Source organism: Panicum virgatum, chromosome 7K (genome assembly GCF_016808335.1).
Source record: "Panicum virgatum strain AP13 chromosome 7K, P.virgatum_v5, whole genome shotgun sequence".
NCBI classification, from domain to species: Eukaryota; Viridiplantae; Streptophyta; class Magnoliopsida; order Poales; family Poaceae; genus Panicum; species Panicum virgatum.
In genome coordinates, this window is record NC_053142.1 from 40,073,987 (window position 1) to 40,096,237 (window position 22,251).

The 22,251-nt window shown below is 43.8% G+C and overlaps 2 pseudogenes; both read left to right on the forward strand.

The window, feature by feature from the left end:
* The first annotated feature begins 630 nt into the window (after positions 1–630).
* LOC120642601 lies at positions 631–7,044 on the forward strand (annotated as a pseudogene).
* Positions 7,045–10,763: 3,719 nt separating this feature from the next.
* On the forward strand, positions 10,764–22,004 carry LOC120642376 (annotated as a pseudogene).
* The last annotated feature ends 247 nt before the right edge of the window (positions 22,005–22,251 follow it).

Consider the following 22,251-nt stretch of genomic DNA (forward strand, 5'->3'; position numbering starts at 1 on the left):
CAAGGGGCAGTCTAGGAGAAATAATCGGTTTTACTCAAATTTAGGCTACCAATTTACTAACCTGCTACCATTGTTGAACTACAGAGTTCATTTGATGTTGTTTCCATGAAATAGAAAGAAAAGAAACAGTGCGTATGATGAAGTGATGCAAATGAACTTTTTCACTCAAATCGCGAAAATTTACTCTTTTATTAGTTATTACTATTTCTTTCGTTTTAAATTATAGATCGTTTAACTTTTTTAATCCTAAATTTATCACTGTCTTATTCAAAAATTTGTACAAAGTATCTTTTTATCGCTTGCTTTACCTATATGAGTTCTTCGAGAATGACATAATTTAACTATATTTGCATATTTTTTTCGAACAAAATAAGCAATCAAACTTGATATTAAAAAATTAAATGATTTGTAATTTGGAACCAACGAACAAGCACCACGCATGTTCCACAGGACGAGTCGCCATCGATCGGACAAACAGAACGCAGCTCATCGTGACATGAACGCCAAAACAAATCTGTTAAAAAATTGTCTGGACTCGAGTTTGGTTCATGCCATCATCATCATTTCTAAAAGGAAAACAAAAGAAGAAGGTTAAAGTTCCTTTTCAAAACAGAATGAGAGAGAGAAAGGCCAGAACAGTCAAATCTCAAAAACCTAAACCCTTCCGCGCAGTACGCCACTGCCGTCTGTCCCTCCCTCCCACCATGGCCTTCGCCGCCTCCCCCTCCCTCTCCTCCCTCGCTTCCTCCTCATCTTCCGCCGCCGCCGTGGTCTCCTCTTCCACCTCCTCCTGCAACGCCTTTCGCGAGCCGAGGCCTCTCCACCTCTCGCTCAAGCCCGTCTCGCCGCTCCCCAAACCCCAGCCGCTGTCCTGCTCCGCGCCTCACGTCCCCCGCGCCGCCGCCGGCGACGGATCGGGCGCCGGGAACCGCGGGGACGTCTCCGGAGGGAACGGAGGCAAGGATGGAGGCGGAGGTGGGGGCGGCGAGGATGACGATGACTACGAGGAGGCGGAGTTCGGCCCGTTGCTCGGCTTCGACGAGGTGCTGCGCCTCGCGGCGGCGCGCGGCGTTGCGCTCCCGGGCGACATGATGGAGGCGGCCAAGGACGCCGGCATCCGTGAAGTCCTGTTGCTCCGCTACTTCGATCTGCAGGTAGCGGAATTGCTGGGAATTTGTATATGGAAGGTGTGAGTGTGGCCGTTTTTCCTCATTGCTTTTGATATTGATGATGATCTGCGCAGGCTGCGCCGTGGCCGCTGGGTGCGATGATCCGCGCCTTCTCGATGCTCCGCAACCGGATGCTTGCTGATCCGTCGTTCCTCTTCAAAGTTGGAACAGAGGTGGGTGCCATTGCTCTTGCTCATTTATTTCCCAATCGATCAGAGTATGAGAGGCTTCAGTTACAGTTTTGTAGTTGCTAAATTGAGTTTTGGTTTCGGCGCAGATTGTAATTGACTCTTGCTGCGCCACATTTGCGGAGGTGCAGAAGAGGGGGAAGGATTTCTGGGCAGAGTTTGAGCTGTACGCTGCTGATCTTTTGGTCGGTGTGGCTGTAGATATTGCGCTTGTGGGGCTTTTGGCTCCTTATGTGAGATTTGGGAAGCCGTCTGCTTCAACGGGGCTCTTGGGAAGGTTCAACAGGATGGCTGTGTCTTTGCCAAGCAGGTGAGATTTCATTTCAGTTGTTTTCTATGGATATTAGTAGCATCACCATGAGAATGGATCGAGCTTGACAGTCTATTCACTATTGTATTGTTCTCATGACCATTTCTTGATCGAAGAAACTGAAAGAGATGGTGTAGAATGGAAATGTTGCTGAATCAGTAATATAGCTTGACTTCAAAAATTCATTCCTGTATGACACTATGATTCTAAAACTGCAGTGTTTTTGAAGCTGAAAGGCCAGGCTGCAGATTTACAGTTCAGCAAAGAATTGGAACATATTTTTACAAGGTAACCAACCTTACTATGGGAAGTTTGCTCTCAACACGGAGACACAGTTGATGTTTAGTTCTAATTGCTGGGCCACTGCCTTTTTTTTTTCTTTTGCTGCCATGTTGTTTGGACTGGCTTTAAGACAAAACTGTTTAAATTGTAGGGTGTCTTGTATGGTTCGGTTGGATTTTTCTGTGGTATAATAGGCCAAGGAATCGCCAATATGATAATGACTGCCAAGAGGTAATGCCCAATTGTTATTAGTACTTTTGACCATAAAATCTAGAAGTTTTACAATTGAATGGCTAATTTTGTAGTTGCTTCTCAATTCTTTCGCGTGCTGAATGCTGTTGAACAACTGTATTGTTTGTGCATACATTTGTATATTCTTATTGATATTATGTTTATATGTTTTGTTCTCTCCCTCACTAATGTTAATTATTCTTATATTATCTGATTTTATCCCTACTTGTGTGTTGATGCTTGTTCCCTGCTCAGGAGTGTAAAGAAATCAGATGAAGATATTCCTGTTCCACCTCTTGTTAAAAGTGCTGCACTTTGGGGTATGCTTTTGTTTCCTTTTATTATCACCTTTACCTGGTCTGAGATACAAATTTTTTTGCAATTGCAATTAGCGAAGTGTTGGTTTGATGTATACCGAGACATGCGGCAATTAAAGTACAGCAGGGCATATTTCAATATTGAATTGCTGGCGCTTTGCTAATCTTGTAAATATTTTGTTCATATGACTGTATTAGATCAGATAATCTCAGACAATGAAAGTTACTTTTAATTATGTCACACTTCTTCTGGAATCCTTGCTTATACTATTTTTATGTAGCTAGCTGTGTCATTTGTATGTTCAGCTAGGATATAGTTTGTGTTCTTACTTTTCAACTGACAAAATGTGCTGGCATGTAGGTGTTTTCCTTGCAGTATCATCAAACACGCGCTACCAGATTATCAATGGTCTGGAGCGGGTAGTGGAGGCGTCGCCTGTCGCAAAACGTGTTCCACCTGTTGCTATGGCTTTCACAGTTGGTGTTCGTTTTGCCAATAATATCTATGGTGGAATGCAGTTTGTGGACTGGGCTCGGTGGAGTGGTGTTCAGTAATGGTGGGTATTCTTAGTTGTTGAAGTCACCAGAACATCATTAGATTTAGGTGGTGGAGAGCTTTATTGTTTGATTCTTAACATTTCCTGATAAGCAGCGGTGGGAGCTGGAGCTCTGTGAAAGTTAGGAACTCATTTGCTAGGAAAATCCAGGAAGCACTCATGGCATCATATGGTTGGCATGCATGAAGTGAAACAAATTCCATTTCTGTTGCTGTTGGGGCAAATGTTGTATGCGCTTTGATCATCTGCACTTTTGCCAGACTGAATGAATAAAGGCAACATGAATTACCCTAGACAACTGCTTCCTGTTGTGTTCAGCTCCAAGCTGATATCCCCGCAGAAATGTTTTGAAAAATGTTTACTGCTGTCTGCTGAATGTTTTCCTTTTCACATTTTCAGTTAATACCAGAGTGCTGCACCCTGGGGAAATGCAAAGCTTAGTGCCTTCTATAGATAATTCATTCAGCCAGCTATGGATTAGCTAATTCACAGTCATGTTTCGTAACATGTAAGGCGACTTTCACAATTAGCTGGTCTAGATAACAGAAGTATCCTGATGGACTGACCTGTTCAGTCAAAATTGTATGCTGACCAGATGTGCAGCACAAGTGAAGTCCATAAGCTGAAAACGACGTGTCTAAAATGATTCTGTGAAATGTTTAGTCATAACATGTATTCATGTAACATGATGACTTGGTGAGTACAAGGTAGCAGCCTAGCAGGTAGCGTGTTGGGGAAAAGTAATGCGATGTGAGGCGGTCCAATTTGAATTCTCCAAAGACTAAAAATTGCCCATGTTGAACAATGCAGCAGGGGAAAATGCAAAGGATGAGCTGAGCTGAGGCTCTCGACCATGGCAGTCCTCCGCCTCCTGCCGCTGGTGGTGCCGTTTCTGGCCGCGACGGCGGTCGCTCAGGGGGGCCGCTCCTGCCCGACGAGCTGCGGCGCGATCGACATCTCGTACCCTTTCGGTGTCGGCCCGGCGTGCTCCCGGCCGGGGTTCAATCTCACCTGCGACGCCACCACGTACAGCAACGACCTCCGGCTCGGCAGCCCCAACGCGACGGTCGACTACATGATCACCTCCGCGAGCGGTTCCGTCACCGCGGTCGCCGTCCGCATCGTGCGGTCCGTGAGCATGCCCGCCGGCGCCGGCGCCTACTCGGCCTCGTGGGAGGGCCCCGGCAGGCCGTTCGCCATCTCTAGCTCGTCGAACATGTCGCTGTTCGTCCTCGGCTGCGGCGTGGCGGCCACGCTGATCGACCGCGGCACGGGGGCCGCCGTCGGGAACTGCTCCGTCGTCTGCGGCGGGGAGCAGGTCATGGAGAGGCTCCCGGACGGGCTCTGCGGCGGCGTGGGATGCTGCCGCGTCGACGTGCGGGTGCCCCTGCGGGCGTTCACCCTGAACCTCTCGCGCGCCGGCGGGGGTGTCAGCCGGGACGGCGTGACGTTCCTGGTCGCCGGCCCGGACAGGTACGCGTTCCGGCCGAGCGACCTGGAGGAAGGCGTCGGCGCGGACACCGTCGCTCCGGCTCTGCTGGACTGGGCCATCCCCGACCGCGCCAGCTGCGCGCGAGCCGTGGCGGACAGGGCGACCTACGCCTGCGTCAGTAACCACAGCGAGTGCCAGGACTCGCCCATCGGTGCGTACGTCTGCCACTGCTCCCAGGGCTTCTTTGGCAACGCCTACGTTGTTGACGGCTGCGTGCCAAACCAGGGTAATCCTCGGCATCCATGCCTCGCTGCGCTACTCGAGTCTCTTGCACATTGAGTGTGACCGTCTGAAATTCTGCCTCATCTCCAACAGTTTATGGTTCAAACCAGCCGAAGGCGAACTGCCCGACGACGTGCGGGAACGTGCGCATCCCGTTCCCGTTCGGCATGGAGCTGGGCTGCTTCGCGAGGCTCCATCTTTACCTGACATGCAACCCGGGGCCTATTCCTCCCATCCTCCAGATGACCAAGAATTCGGTGGTCACCGACATATCCATCGACGAAGGCATCTTGAGGATTCAGAAGCATTCTGACTCAGGCGATTTCCTGGACGATCGGGATAGCACATTCTACGCCTTCTCTGGTGATTCAGGTGTGGTGAAATGGGCTGTGGATAACTCCACCTGCGAGGTGGCAGTGGCGAACAAGGACCTGTACATGTGCGTCAGCGCTCACAGCGAATGCATAGGCGTCACTGACGACAGAACGAGCCGGCATGTGGGCTACAGGTGTAGATGCTCGTCTGGTTTCGAAGGGAATCCTTACATGGAAGATGGTTGCACGGGTAAGTTTCAGGAGTGCTTAATTGTCATGTTCCTGGGTTGATCGTGGAAGAAAGTTATTTACCTTCCCTGTCTCCTGTCGTCGCACAATCTGCAGATATCGACGAGTGCTCGCAGCCAGATAAGTACATTTGCCATGGCATCTGTCAGAATAGCCTTGGAAGCTTTTCTTGCAATCGCTGTCCGCATGGAACTGAGTTTGACACTGCTGCAAGAAAATGCAAAGCATCCAGCACTATTTTAGGTAAAGCTATTTTTGAGCTATTTGGTTGCTGCAACTAGTAAGATCACCTAGTTAACTTCAGTTAACTCTTTTAGATGTGAAGAACTACTTACAAGTTGCAATTGCAACCAATGCAGGTGTCACCATTGGAATCAGTTCTGGAGGTGGCCTCCTATTTCTTGCAGTGATTGCGGGTATTCTTAGCCGGAGATGGAAGAAAGGTGTCCAAAAGCGGCTCCGGAGGAGGCACTTCCGGAAGAACAAAGGCATTCTCCTTGAGCAGCTCATCTCCTCTGACCAGGACACGAACGACAGCACAAAGATATTTTCCCTGGCCGAGCTAGAGAAGGCAACCGACAACTTCGACCGATCTCGCGTGGTTGGCCGCGGCGGCCATGGTACAGTCTACAAGGGCATCCTGACGGACCAGCGCGTTGTGGCCATCAAGAGGTCGAAGCTGGTGGCCGACGCCGAGATCGACCAGTTCATCAACGAGGTCGCCATCCTGTCCCGGATCAACCACCGGAACGTGGTGGCGCTCCACGGGTGCTGCCTGGAGTCAGAGGTTCCTCTGCTCGTCTACGAGTTCGTCTCCAGCGGCACGCTCCATGACCTCCTGCACGGCCAGCGAGACGGCGGTCTGTTGCCGCTGTCATGGGGGGAGCGCCTCAGGATCGCCACCGAGGTTGCCGGCGCGCTCGCGTACCTGCACTCGGCGGCGTCGATGTCGGTACTTCACAGGGACGTCAAGTCGACGAACGTGCTTCTGAACGAGAGCTACACGGCGAAGGTATCGGACTTCGGGGCGTCGAGGTCGATCCCCATCGACCAGACGCACCTGGTCACCGCCGTGCAGGGCACCTTCGGCTACCTGGATCCGGAGTACTACCACACGGGGCTGTTGACTGACAAGAGCGACGTCTACAGCTTCGGGGTGATGCTCGTCGAGCTCCTGACGAGGAAGAAGCCGATCGTCGAGAACGAGAACGGCGAGAAGCAGAACCTGTCGAACTACTTCTTGTCGGTGATGGGGGAGAGGCCCCTCGAGGAGATTGTGGACGATGAGGTTTCAGTGGAAGCGAGCAGTGGAGAGGTCATGAGCTTTGCTCGCCTGGCGCAGGAGTGCCTGAACCTGAGGCGAGAGGCGAGGCCAACCATGAAAGACGTGGAGGTGAGGCTGCAGATCCTGAACCTGAAGGGACACCCTGCTGGTCCGGAAAAAGACGAGGTGGTCCGGCCTGCCTGTGAAGCAGAACAAGGTGGGGTTGGGCGTCGGGGCGATGTTCCGGTGGCTGGTCAGGATGGCACGCGCCAGTACAGCCTAGAGCTGGAGTTCGCGTCGTCTCTGCGCTTGCCGCGCTAGGATGAAGCCGTCGTTGCCGCTGACAGTCTCTTGATTACTTGTGCACCTCAGCGCTATCTTTTTTAGGTGAGGCTTAGAGAGGCCGCCTTTAATTGAGCCTAACTAGCGTATCAACACGGGTTTCCCTACGGATTAATTAGAATTAATATAAAAATAATACTTATAGGTAATAATTATAATTATCTATTTCACATCTTCTTTCATCTATTAAACTAGTAAGGTGGCCTGCGCAAATAGCGCGGGTAGCTAGCATCTTTTATTTTAAAAATTAATTTTTTAATTCATCATATTTTTTAATATTTTAATATAATTATAGTTTTAAAATTTTTGACCTGCAATGTATATATTTTTGAGTTTTCGTTATGGTCAGTGATAAATTATCCTTGGACTTATAGAAGAAGATTTAGGTGAATGCCTATCATAGATAATAATCAAAAGTTATTTTTGAAATTGAATCGAAACCATTATGAGAATTGGATGCACCCTCTTTAGTGCTCAATCTCCTTTTCTTTTCTTTATTCTCTGATTTACAATTGCTACATCTCCATACCGTTCCTACCTTTGTCTGTTACTACCTTTATCTCGAAGCTCATGCACCTTTAAATTTTGCACCCGGAATCATGCGCCAATATCAAGAGATTAATTGTTGTGCTCGCAAAACAAACTCCTCTTTTGTAGCCACTTCAAGTTTTTTTTTTTTGAAGTAAACTCACTTCACGTTTTTAAGGTCCATGCTATGGATTACCTCACAAATATTCCACCTCTACCGAACGTTTTGGGGATGGAGACTTCCGATCCTCTAGTGCAATTTTATTGGATTTGGCAGATATAGCAGGTAAAAGGGTGCTTCAGCGCAGCTTCTCCACCATAGAGTTTTCTGAGTGAAGTAAAAAGTATAGAGTGGAGCAGAACACGCCATGTGCTCCCGTCCCCTCTCTTCTAGCTCTGCTTCTCCCAGAAATTTTGCCCACTATGCTACAATCATTGAGGATGTGCATCCTCGTCTCTCATTAAACATGACATGCATCTTGCTATGGATGGGCATGCATGCCAAATATTGATTTGAATTGATTGTTTAGACCACATCGCCAATACGCCATGACTACACTGTCATTCTTCTCTCCTAATTTTTTTTCATCCCTCGGCCAGACGGGCATCCACCAATGACAATGCTTATTAACGGCGAGATATATATCACCACCTCGGTGCTTTATAATCATCGCTAGTGGTGATTGCCATGCCTCGGCGGCAATAGTGGTACTAAGCTGTGTTAGGGTGATACTTGACCTCCCGACTAAGTTAGGATCCACGTCTCTGATTTCGAAATGACTATACAAATACAATGGAGCTTGTCGTTGTTGTGCCCTCATTCCCTTGCATTCATTATCATTGCACTCACCAAGCTGAGCACTCTTCAATCGCTTTCTAGATCTCTTAGCCCTTGTTGATCCCCTCTTCTATCTTTTGACCGTGGTGGTCTTCTCCGAATGTTGATGTATTCCAGCTGCACTTCTTCATGGCCAATGCACTGTTTTTATCCATGGTCATCAACCTCTTATAATTTTTAGAACTTAACATTCCTTATTGTGCATACACGCAGATGTTTTTCCTTTTTTTCCCCTTTCTATTATGTTTTTTTACTTGCTAAATATATATATGAGTTATATGGTGGAATCAGCATGTGCGTCATATAGATGTAGAAGCATGGACTTGTATCAGATACGTATACGGACTCACGTTCCTCTTTCCAATCATGAAATTATTTACTAATTTTCTTATTTTATTTATTAGTTGTATTTGATATAGACTTTTTTAGTTAGTCTAGAATGGTAGATCTTCATAAAATCCTACAGTGGATATTCTTCTCTTTTTTTATTAACGTAATAATTTTTAGATCTTATCGGCGAATTTGGTAGCTTTTTTTAATACTATATTATATTAAAATAATAGATAGATGCACATCGATCGAACCCATGTGAACTGAACCGGTCGATTCACCTTAGAGGCTTAGACTACTCTTAGGTAGCACAGTTTCTTTGGTCGCTTCTTTTTTCTTCTAAAGGACAAGGATGGCTCCTAAACTGGTCCCAACATATTTTCCACCATCCGAGTGGAGGGAGTCTTCGGTCTACGTCTGCTTTCGCTTAGTTTCCTCTGCGTCGTCCATGTTGCGTTAGTCGTTGATTAGTGAATGCTTTGCCTCCTCTCTTCGTTGGTGAATACTTTGCCGTTGTGCTATTCTAGTGGATGCTTTGCCGCCGCCGCTGGTTGGAGTTCACTTCGGGCGGATGCTTTGCCATCATTGTTGGTTGATTGGGTGGATGTTTTGCCACCTTGCTTGTGTTGTAGACCTTCGCACCTTTGATGGTGTAGATTCTTTTTTTTAGCGTATGGTGGTGTAGATTCTTTTAGCAGGTTCGGTTGTGTGGTTTTGGCTAGGTTCGTGGGTCCGGATGAGTCTTCTTCCCCGTTGTTTGCTGTTCTTGTTTGTTGTTGTGATCACCCGTCACTTACTTGGTGGTACTCTGTATCCGTCTTAATAACCTCTGACTATTAAGGTTTGTAGTTGTCGTATTGCTTTACTTTTAATGAAATACGTGCTCAGGCACGTTCGCGGAAAAAATAGCTATACTTGCCCTATATTTCAGCAGGAAAAATAAGTCTTGGGCCACTTTAACATGCGTACAAGTACGTGCTAAACTCTTGAGAAATTTCTGATCAGCAAAAGATTGGTTAAGTGCAATTCCAGAAATTTCCCCAACACAACTGGACCCAGCTGGCTACATACCACGCCGATCGTGAAACTTGGTTTTTGGCCATTTGTGAATATGTGATACACGCTGTAGCTTCCTGCTTTAGTTGACGCCCAACTTGGACGCGCGGAACCGGAATTCATCCGAAAATGACATGCATGACCACAATTCCCTTTCTTCCAATTAACTAGGCGATACCCCGCGTGTTGCTGTGGGATTTCTTAAATAAAATTTTAATATGAAATTTGAAAGTAGAAAAGTTAAGATGATTGCATAGCAACATTCACAAAAAAATCGATGAAAAACATAAACAGATGGCCCTAGTGGACGTTGATGTGGCATTTGATATAATGTATTCCTATATGATGCGGATAACTTGCATGCTAAGAGAAATAGAGTTAATGACTTTAGTGGGTGTCATCTATATAGGCTATATAGATTATATGAATTTTATTTGCATGTTTTTTTTTTCAGTATTGGGTAGAAATCGATAAACTAACAGAAGTAACATCAATAGAATATTTGATCACATTATAAAAGAATAGGTGCTCAAAGAAATAGAGTATGTATATGAGTCTTTACGTTAATAGATTAAAGATTAAAAGTATTGCAAAAATAGAGTATGTATATGACTTGACATTAATAGATTAAAGATTAAAAGTATTGCACATAGTAGAGGTCATATGAATATTTTCTTGTTTATTGAATCTTGTAAAAATCGATAAGCTAAAAGGAAAAACACCAATAGAATATTTGATCACATTATAGAAGAATAGGTGATGAAAAAATAGCGTATGTGTATGATTTTACTTTAGTTAATTAAAGATTAAAAGTATTGCATATTGTAGAGATGACATGAACATTTTTTGTAATTAATAAGGTAGTTGAAAGTTAGTGGGATATTTAGTGGAGAATGGGTGGACATTTTGTATGAAGAGAGAAATAGTTAGTTGGTGCTAGTGCGATTGCAGAAAATTGGGTCGTCTCGCCGGTCAATACAGGGCTAGTAGGTTGTATTGTATTAATATGAAGTAAATAAAGTCAGAGCACTGGTATCGTCTCAATTTATGGCAGATATGCATTCTCCGAAGATGATGAGCTGCGCCGCCATGGCAACGCTCGTGCTCGCACTGCTCGCTGCGCCGTCTCCGGCAGCTGCCGCGGCGAAGAGGGGCGGAAGGAACTGCTCTGCCAGCCGGCTGTGGTGAACTGGAGATCCCGCCGTATCCGTTCGGGATAGGCACAGAGTGCTCCCTGCCGGGCTTCAACCTCACCTGTGGGAACAGTAGTTACCTCCTGCTAGGCAAACCAAGCATCCAGGTGAGCGCAGTCGTCGATGCAAACTATTATTCTCACCTTATTACAAGCATCGGGTACTTGGTGAAGATGGCTCCTGGTGTCCGGGACAAATCCATCCACTGGGAGGCTCCAGGCAGACCCTTCGCCATCTGTGCCTCGTCTGGCACGTCGCTCTTCGTCGTTGGCTGCGGGGTCAAGGCCTCGTTGTTCGTCGGCGATACTGATGCTTTGATCGGTAGCTGCTCCGTGGTCTGCGCAGAAGACGAAATCATGAAGTGGCTGCCCCAAGGGCTAAGCGACGGCATAGGATGCTGTAACATCAGCATTACGGTGGACCTAAGAGCGTTCACCCTCAACATCTCGCTCGCCGCCGCCGGTCAATCTGCGAAGCTGCTGGAACAAGTTAACGCCTTGAAAGGGATGGTGGCCAAGAAGAGGGGTTGAAATATGATTTTTTTCAAATTTCTACCTAATCTTTAATCTAGACTAGTATTGTCCAAACTACAAATTTGAAACCTAGTCACTAGAGCACGCTAGCAAAAGGTCTTTAGGTAGGTAAACATACTATCATGATCATTTTGTCTAGATGGTTGCACACTACCAAGATCAAAACCTAAGCAAGAGTTCACACTACCATACAAGTTGTCTTAGTCAATCTACAAGCAATCAAAAATAAGAAAAACAACAAATGGATTTAATTGCTTGAAATAAAAATAAGGGACACGAGACAACCGGATTTTTTTTTCCGTGGTATCGAGGAGTTGATGCTCCCCCTAATCCACGTTGGAGCACCCACACAAGGGTATATCTCTCTTGCTTCACCAAAAAGCAAGTGATCACTAAGAATGCTCATTCTCCATCTCCAAAACAGGGAGCTTCACACAGTGTACAATCTTCTTGTCTTGGAGCCCCCACAAACTCCAAGAGCTCACCAAGAACCTCCCGATCACCAAGACCGGCTAGGTGCCGTCAAACACCAAGAGTAACAAGCTCTTAAGCCTTCACTTGACCTACACTCAGCTGGCCCTAGCTCAAGCACACTTGCTACACTTGCAAAGGTTGAATTCTTCAAGGTTGAAGCACAAACAATGTACTAGATCTTCTCTCTTTTGCTCAAAACACTTTCTATTCTTCTCAAGGGTGGCCTCAGGTATTCAAGGTGTCAAAGTCACTTCAAATGAGTCAGGGGGTGCCCTTATATAGAGTGGAGAGCGTCACATAGCCGTTGGAAGTCCACTGCAGAAAAATCGTGACCATCGGAAGAATCGACGGATGACAAATTTGAGGCATCGGTTCAACCGGTCTCTCTGTGTCCAATTAGTAGCCGTTGGGGTTTCTGATACAGTATTCAGGCTTGCGTCATTGCACCGGTGCATACTCCGTAGAGGCATCGGTTCAACCGGTGCTGAAGAGATTCACTGATCAATTCAAACAAGCTCTCTGGAACATATTACATCCAATGCACCGGCAGTTGATTCTGAGGTGTCGGTTCAACCGGTGCTGAAGACAAGTTGGTGCGGTAGCTTTCCCTTCATGTGAGTGCCAATGAACTTTGCCTCAACCTTGCCATTTTTAAGCTTGCTTAACAAGAAATGATGTTCATTGAATTGAGACTTGTAATTAGGAGGCAAGGTAGGAGGTGGACGAGTAGGAATTGGACACTCCCTTGTGTGATGCCCGGTGATTTGACAATGTTGACAATATGAGCCAACTTCCTTGTTGAAGCATGCCTTGAGCTCCGGCGACTTGGGACAATTTTCCGGAGGCTTGGGAAATGATCCAAGTCCATTTGTCCCAAAGTGCCTTGCATTGTGAAAGAGGATTTCCTTGTGCAAGTATTCTCCTCTTGTCACATTGAACATGCATTTGGTCATGCTTTCAAGTTCCTCCTCAAATTGTTTCTCCCTGTCATGGTTAATCTTTGAACAAGAAGGAGAAGTATGATGACAAGTAGTAGGGTGTGACAACTCCACAAGATCATCACAAGAAGTAGCTATATTGACTTTGATGACTTTCTTTTGAGTTTCTTTTAATTCTTCATCCAAGGCATCAAAGGCAAGGTCAAATTCTTGATACATCATACTTAAGTTAGCATAATCAAGTTTAAGATTCTTGTTGCATAAAGTAAGTGACTTGTTAAGCACAACTATTTCCTCATATTTAACATTCAATTCATCATACTTAACAAGTAGTTTGTCATGCTCCTCTCTAAGTTGCTTGCTAGGAACAATGCATGTATCATGAGTTTCTATTACCTCATTGTGCCTAACAATCAACTCATCATTTGAGGCCTTAAACTTGACATATTTAATTTCAAGAACTTTACATTTCTGATACAATTAGTAGCCGTTGGGGTTTCTGATACAGTATTCAGGCTTGCGTCATTGCACCGGTGCATACTCCGTAGAGGCATCAGTTCAACCGGTGCTGAAGAGATTCACTGATCAATTCAAACAAGCTCTCTGGAACATATTACATCCAATGCACCGGTAGTTGATTCTGATGTGTCGGTTCAACCGGTGCTGAAGACAAGTTGGTGTGGTAGCTTTCCCTTCATGTGAGTGCCAATGAACTTTGCCTCAACTTTGCCATTTTTAAGCTTGCTTAACAAGAAATGATGTTCATTGAATTGAGACTTGTAATTAGGAGGCAAGGTAGGAGGTGGACGAGTAGGAATTGGACACTCCCTTGTGTGATGCCCGGTGATTTGACAATGTTGACAATATGAGCCAACTTCCTTGTTGAAGCATGCCTTGAGCTCCGGCGACTTGGGACAATTTTCCGGAGGCTTGGGAAATGATCCAAGTCCATTTGTCCCAAAGTGCCCTGCATTGTGAAAGAGGATTTCCTTATGCAAGTATTCTCCTCTTATCACATTGAACATGCATTTGATCATGCTTTCAAGTTCCTCCTCAAATTGTTTCTCCCTGTCATGGTTAGTCTTTGAACAAGAAGGAAAAGTATGATGACAAGTAGTAGGGTGTGACAACTCCACAAGATCATCACAAGAAGTAGCTATATTGACTTTGATGACTTTCTTTTGAGTTTTTTTAGTTCTTCATTCAAGGCATCAAAGGCAAGGTCAAATTTTTGATACATCATACTTAAGTTAGCATATTCAAGTTTAAGATTCTTGTTGCATAAAGTAAGTGACTTGTTAAGCACAACTACTTCCTCATATTTAACATTCAATTCATCATACTTAACAACTAGTTTGTCATGCTCCTCTCTAAGTTGCTTGCTAGGAACAATGCATGTATCATGAGTTTCTATTACCTCATTGTGCCTAACAATCAACTCATCATTTGAGGCCTTAAGTTTGACATATTCAATTTCAAGAACTTTACATTTTGATTTGTACTTCTTGATCACTTATTGGTACTTATCTAGAATGTTTTGCACTTCATTAGGAGATAAACAATGTTTACTTTCATCACTAGAGGAGTCGTCGTCATCACTCATCTTGGAGTTACCTCTTACCATGAAGCACATGGGTGGTAGAGGTAGAGCTGCCTCATCACAATCATCATCATCATTATGCATAGCAATATCCACAATCTTTTTCTTAAATTCTTCATCACTTGAGTCATCACTTGAGAATTCACCATCCGTGATCCATTCTCCAAAGAAAGCCTTGACCTTCTCTTTTCTTGTGAAAGACCCTTTCTTCTTGTGGTCCTTCGTTTCGGACAATCATATGAGAGGTGGCCATATTTTCCACAATTGTAACAAATTTTCTTGACATTGTCCTTGCTTATCCGGGTACGAAACTTGTTTTTCTTGGGGTCATAGTTGTACCCTCTCTTGTTCAACCTTGACATCATCTTGGAGGTCTTTCTCATGAGAAGTGCTAGCTCAAGATCACCATCTTCATCACTTGAATCTTCGTTAGCTTCATCTTCGCTTGAGTTTGGTGATGGAACTTTGCACTTGTTCTTTTTCTTGGACTTATGATCACTCTTAGCTTTGAGTGCAAGATCTCTCTTGTCTTGCGGTGGATCAACTTCTCCCAAGAGGAACATCTCATGAGACCGAATCTTCCCAACAACATCACTCACTTCAAGTGTTTCAAAATCCTTCTCATAGAGCAATGAGGTGACGATGTTGTACTTAGGCTTGTGTAGACAATGAAGGATCTTCCGGATGATGTCACTAGTAGACAAAGGAGAAATTTCAAGAGCATTAATGTCCTCAATAAGCACATTCAATCGAGCATACATTTGTTCAACCAACTCATTTGAAAGCATTTTGAATTCATTAAGTTTTTTCTTAAGCACTTGATATTTTTCTTCACGAAGCTTTTTAGAACCAACATAGATAGCTTCAAGTGCTTCCCAAATTTCTTGAGACGTCTTTTTGCTGTGAACACGAGCAAAAATCTCCTCACTAAGAGCATCAAACAAAACATTCTTCGCTCTAGCACCATATTTGACTTGATCTTCGTTCCAAGGACCAACAATAGGTTTTTCCGTGACCGCCCAAGCAATGAGATTAATAGCCTCAAGGTAACCCGCCATGTGAGCTTTCCAATAAGCATAGTTTCTCCCATCGAGTTTGGGTGGACCACCACTTCCCTCGGCCATTCTCTAGGATTTTAAACCTAACAAGAGAGCCCTCGCTCTGATACCAATTGAAAGGATCGTGGCCCAAGAAGGAGGGGTTGAATTGGGACTTTTTCAAATTTCTACCTAGTCCTTAACCTAGACTAGTATTGCCCAAACTACAAATTTGAAACCTAGTCACTAGAGCACGCTAGCAAAAGGTCCTTAGGTAGGTAAACATACTATCATGATCATTTTGTCTAGATGGTTGCACACTAGCAAGATCAAAACCTAAGCAAGAGTTCACACTACCATGCAAGATGTCTTAGTCAATCTACAAGCAATAAAAAACAAGAATAACAACAAATGGATTTAATTACTTGAAATAAAAGTAAGGGACACGAGACAACCGGATTTTTTTCCCGTGGTATCGAGGAGTTGACGCTCCCTCCTAATCCACGTTGGAGCACCCACACAAGGGTATAGCTCCCTTGCTTCACTAAAAAGCAAGTGATCACTAAGAATGCTCTTTCTCCATCTCCGAAATGGCAAGCTTCACACCGTGTATAATCTTCTTGTCTTGGGGCTCCCACAAACTCCAAGAGCTCACCAAGAACCTCCCGATCACCATGACCGGCTAGGTGCCGTCAAACACCAAGAGTAACAAGCTCCTAAGCCTTCACTTGACCTACATTCAGCTGGCCCTAGCTCAAGCACACTTGCTACACTTGCAAATGTTGAATTCTTCAAAGTTGAACCACAAACAATGTACTAGATCTTCTTTCTTTTGCTCAAAGCACTTTCTATTCTTCTCAAGGGTGGCCTCAGATATTCAAGGTGTCGAAGGCACTTCAAATGAGTCAGGGGTGCCCTTATATAGAGTGGAGAGCGTCACATAGCCGTTGGAAGTCCACTGCAGAAAAATCGTGACCATCGGAAGAAGCAATATATGACAAATTTGAGGCATCGGTTCAACCGGTCTCTCTGTGTCCAATTAGTTGCCGTTGGGGTTTCTGACACACTATCCAGGCTTGTGTCATTGCACCGGTGCATGCTCCGTAGAGGCATCGGTTCAACCGTGCTGAAGAGGTTCACTGATCAACTCAAACAAGCTCTCTGGAATATAGTACATCCAATGCACCGGTGGTTGATTCTGAAGCGTCGGTTCAACCGGTGCTGAAGAGGAGTTGAGGTCCACCAAAACATGCACTCTGGAACATAGTACATCTAATACACCGGTGGTTGATTCTGAAGCGTCGGTTCAACCGGTGCTGAAGAGGAGTTAAGGTCCATCAAAACATGCTCTCTGGAATATAGTACATCTAATGCACCGGTGCTTTGCTTGGTACCATCGGTTCAACCGGTGCTATAGAGATTGTTGATTTGATTTCTGTTTGCATCCAGAGAGATAGACCGACAGGGGCGTCGGAACTTTCGCCAAGCGTCGGATGCACCGATGCTAAGGCATCGGTTAAACCGATGCTGCTATTTTTCTTCGTTTTCAACTGAATTGACTTGGATTTGAATGTAACTTCGATTGTTTCTTCTTCCAAGCGTTGTGTTAACTTCTATTGACCATCTTGGACTGTTTTTGAGCGAGTGTGCAAGATTTCTAAGGCCAACTCAATTTTGGTCAAGCTACTAACTCATGAACCCCTCTTAATAGTACGGTCAAGAACTAAAAACTATAAACCCTAACTAAATCAAGTGATCTTCATCTCCTTGTGACACTTGAGACTAGAAAGGTCCTTAATCTTTAAAATTGAGTCCTTGGCACGCATGATTGTTCCGAATTGAGAGGTCTCATTTCACATTTCATATGAGACTAGACTAATAACTAATTTTTCCTTCAAAACACACGTTAGTCGCATATGGTTGTCATTAATCACCGTAATTTACTATTAACGTCTATTGGCCTAGATGAGCTTCAGCATCGCCTATAAAGACGGGTATTCGTTCCAGTTATCTGATCTCGAATCTGATCTAACTAGGAATGAGTATCCAGTCGACCTGACCTGGGCTATCCCCTACCAGCGGGACTGTAAACGCGCCATGGAGGACAGAGCCAACTATGCGCGCGTTAGTAACCACAGCGAATGCCGGGATTCGCAGATCGGTGGATATGTTTGCTACTGCAGGGAAGGATTCGATGGCAATCCTTATGTCGTCAACAGCTGTGCAGGAGAAGCCGAAGCCTCAGGTCAGTTTTCTGTACCGCAACACCACACCCCCAACCCACGCACACCCACTTGCATACACCAACCCACGCACACCCACTTGCATACAGTTTCATAGTTGAAGGTTCAAAATCAAATTTTTACGGTAGTTTGAGAGTGAAAAATAGACTTTTATCCCTATCTTTCGTTCGAGGGTCAAATTTGTTTTTTGATTATCAGATTGGTCAGTTTATTTATCAAACTTTTAATCTAATAATATGCATGGCACACCTACAAATTATGCAGAATATGCCAAGAGTGCATATAAAGTTTTTGACAGGCATCCATATGAATTCAAATGGTACACCGATACAGAGTTTGCTAGCATAGCGAAAAATGTGAGAGGCGGAGTGTCTGATGTTATTTATTTGTGCATTCATCTTGACTATTGAACAACATGTTTTATCATATAATTCTTAGAAAGGTATAAAGATGTATCAAAAATGGAATTCAGAAGGTGCTGTCCCTTTTGTCTTTGCAACGAGCCAAAAACCATTAGAGTAAGTATAATAAGAAGGGTTAGATTTGTGATGGGGTGGGAGGAGCGGGAGGGAGGGGGCCGGGGGAGACAGAGGAGAAAAACGGACTGCAAGTATACCGTGTCTGCAACACAAGCTCCAATAAATTCAGTGAGAAAATGAGATAAGGGATTTAGATTCTATAATAATGGTGGAGTCCATGTATATAGCCAATTGTTATATAAATTGGCTATTAAATTGGTTCAAAATGATAATCAATAACATATATATAGTCAACAGCTAGTTAAATTATTAGCCATTCTTTTAAAATAACTACTAGTACTAGTCTAGTCTAGGATGCACCTTCTGCTAAATCTCGGACCGTCTGATGTGTGCACAGTTGCCCCCTGAATCTTTTAGCGTGAAAGTTTATTATTTCTTTCATTTGATTGTGGCATTTTTTTTCATTAGCTAAATTCATTTGGAGTGATACACTGTTTTTCTTCTTCTCGGAACACAGTTTACGACTTTGTGCAGCCAAAGGCGAATTGCGCGACATCGTGTGGGAACGTGAGCTTCGCATTTCCCTTCGGAACAGAAGTAGGCTGCTTTGCAAATCTCCAACTGTACCTGACATGTAGTAACCCGAGGTCTTCTGCTCCCTTCCTCCAAATGTCAGATGGTTCAGTGGTCACTAGTATTTCCATCGACGAAGGTATACTGAATGTTCTCAAGCCATCTGACCCGAGCCATTTCGTGGAAACTCCTCTGTACGCCTTCTCTGAAGAATGGGGCGTGGTGAAGTGGGCCGTGGACAGCACGACCTGTAAGAATGCTACGGCGATCAAGAAGGGTTACAGATGCTTCTCTAATAATAGTGACTGTGTGGATGTTAGGGACGATAAAACATACAGAGAGGTCGGTTACCGGTGCAAGTGCTCTCGAGGGTTTCAAGGGAATCCTTACCTTAAAGATGGATGCACAGGTACGATCTTCTCGAGCTTTGGAGAGAACGCCAATTTAACACTTTGAAAGGATTTACAGAGTGAGCCTGCACATTGCAGATATTAACGAGTGTCTGCACTCTGCAGCCGGATAAATACATCTGTAATGGTATTTGCCAAAATACTTTTGGGAGCTATACATGCACTCATTGTCCACATGGAACAGATTTCACTGCCAACACAAGAAAATGCCGGCCAGCTACTATAATATTAGGTAGGCTATTTGTATATGCTTTTTTTTTTTGGAAAAAGTCCAATTTACACCCTCGAACTATTATAAAAGTTCAATTTTCAACTTTCAACTACAAAATCGGACAAAAGCCATCCAACTGTTGGAACCGGACAAATTTGGCCCTTTAGGTGGTTTTGAAGTTGGTTTTCCATTTTGTGAGAATTTAAAATATTCAATTTTAAACTAAAAAGTTCATAAGTATTTATTTGAAATAAAAAAATAAAATGGGTATCAAAAGTTTTCTAAAAATGTAACCTATCTATTGGCATGATACTTTTCAGTTATTCATATCTATTTTTTATTTTCATAATATTTGTTTGATTGTAGTTATGTGTATTATTTTTAAATAACCAAAATTCAAACAGAGTAATAATATGTACTACCTCCGTCCCAAAATATAACAACTTTTTGACTTTTCAAAGTCAAACATTTTTATATTTGACCAATAATATCTAAAAAATAATTACTTTTAAATAGAAAAGATTACACATTAGGATAGTTGGTTTCATTATGAATAAAGTAATATCACTTTTCTATTGTCAATCTTTATATATTTTTTACCATCTATGGTCAAAGATAAAAAGGTTTGACTTTAAAAAGTCAAAAAGTTGTTATGTTTTGGGACAGAGGTAGTAGGTTATATTTTAGAAAAAAAATTATACTAGTTTCAATTTTTTTTATTTAAAATGAATTAGTTTTGATTTTTTAGATCTAATTAGAATTTTTATTTTTTTAAAAAATACATAACTACCTTGGAAACCACCATAAGGGCCAAATTCGCCGATTTTGATAGTTGGATGGCCTATTTTATCCGGTTTTGTAGTTGAAGGTTAAAAATCAGACTTCTGCAATAGTTCGATGGTGTAATTCGAACTTTTCCCTTTTTTTGGAAAGTAACATCCAAACTGCCTATACTAGAGAAAGAGTATTTCATCCACCACAAAAATATCCATGAGAACTAGATCTATTTCTATGGTGGATTGAAGGCCCTAGAGGTCTGTAGTACTTGTTTTTTAGATGGCGAGGTCTTTAGTATTTGCCAACACCAAAAGATACTAAAGGGCCCTTTAGTATCAGGTCATGCAACCAAGTCTTAGATTCATGGTATTGGTTGCGAATCTACTATTGAAAGTAAACCGGTATTAAAAGCATGTTTTCCAGTAGTTATATGATCATGTCTCAAACTGTATAATTAACTAGTTGGGTTATTGATTCTATTTCTCAGTAGTTAAAGTTGTTCACAAAATGCAGGTGTTTCCATTGGACTGAGCAGTGGAGGTACCATTCTATTTGTTGCTGCAATTTTTGTTGTTCTTACACGGAAATGGAAGAGAAGCGTTCAAAAACGGCTGAGAAAGAGATTTTTTCGCAAGAACAAAGGCATTCTCCTAGAACAATTAATCTCCTCGGACCAAAATGCAAGTGATGGCATGGAGATATTCTCACTTGAAGAGTTAGAAAAGGCAACCAACAATTTTGATCATGCCCGTGTGGTCGGTCGTGGCGGCTACGGCACAGTGTACAAGGGCATTTTAACTGACCAGCGTGTGGTGGCTATCAAGAGATCAATGCTTGAAGCAAGCACCGACATCGAGCAGTTCATCAACGAGGTGTCTATCCTATTGCAAATCAACCACAGTCGTGAAGCTCCATGGGTGCTGCCTTGAGGCTGAGGTCCCTCTGCTTGTGTATGAGTTCATCTCCAATGGCACATTGTATGATCTCTTGCACTGCGAGCAAAATGGCACCTTAGTACCATTGTCTTGGGAGGAGCGCCTAAGGATTGCTGTTGAGATCGCCGGCGCTCTCACGTACCTGCACTCGGCGGCTTCAGTGTCAATTCTCCACAGAGATGTCAAGTGCATGAACATTCTTCTGAATGAAAGCTACACGGCAAAGGTTTCAGATTTCGGGGCGTCAAGATCCATCCCAGTTGATCAGACTCATCTGGTCACAGCCGTGCAAGGAACATTTGGGTACTTGGGCCCAGAATACTACCACACAGGCCAGCTCAACGAGAAGAGCGACGTTTACAGTTTCGGAGTGATACTTCTCGAGCTATTAGTAAGGAAGAAGCCAATCTTCGAGAACGAGAACGACGAGAAGCAGAACCTGTCGAACTACTTCCAATGGGCGACAGGTGAAAGGCCCCTCGAGGAGATGGTGGATGAGCAGATCCTAGGGGAAGCAAGTGAGGAAGCGATCGCGGGCACAGCTCGGCAGGCGCAGGAGTGCCTCAGCCTGACGCGAGGGGAGAGGCCTACAATGAAAGACGTGGAGATGAGGCTGCAGATGCTGAGGAGCCGTGGTCGCAGTGAAGCAGCGGAAGCCAATGGGATCAGTGGCGCCGTTCCTGTGCCGGCCAGCCACCACGGCACATGCCAATACAGCCTAGAGCAGGAGTTCGTGTCGTCCGCGCGTGTGCCCCGGTAGGCTGCTGGCACCGCGCCTCTGTGTTATATTTACTAGTCTATCAACCCGTGTTTCTGCACGGGCTAGTTAGAGATATCTAATAGTTATCTATCTCACGTTTTTTTAGCTAATTAAATATTCTAATTCAATACTATAAAGTTATATATTTATCATTATATAATTGTAATAGATGTGATAGGTTTATTTACAAATATTTTTTTCTCACTTTGTATCGCACATCCATATATGTTTGATATGTATTTAACTTAACACTTTGTTTGAGCTATGTGAACAACATAAAAATTAGTATTCTTATCTTCTCTTATACATGAATATATGGTGACACACATCATGGTTAATAGTTTTATATAAATAATAACATAAATAATATATTAATAATGATAGAAATAGTAATTTAGA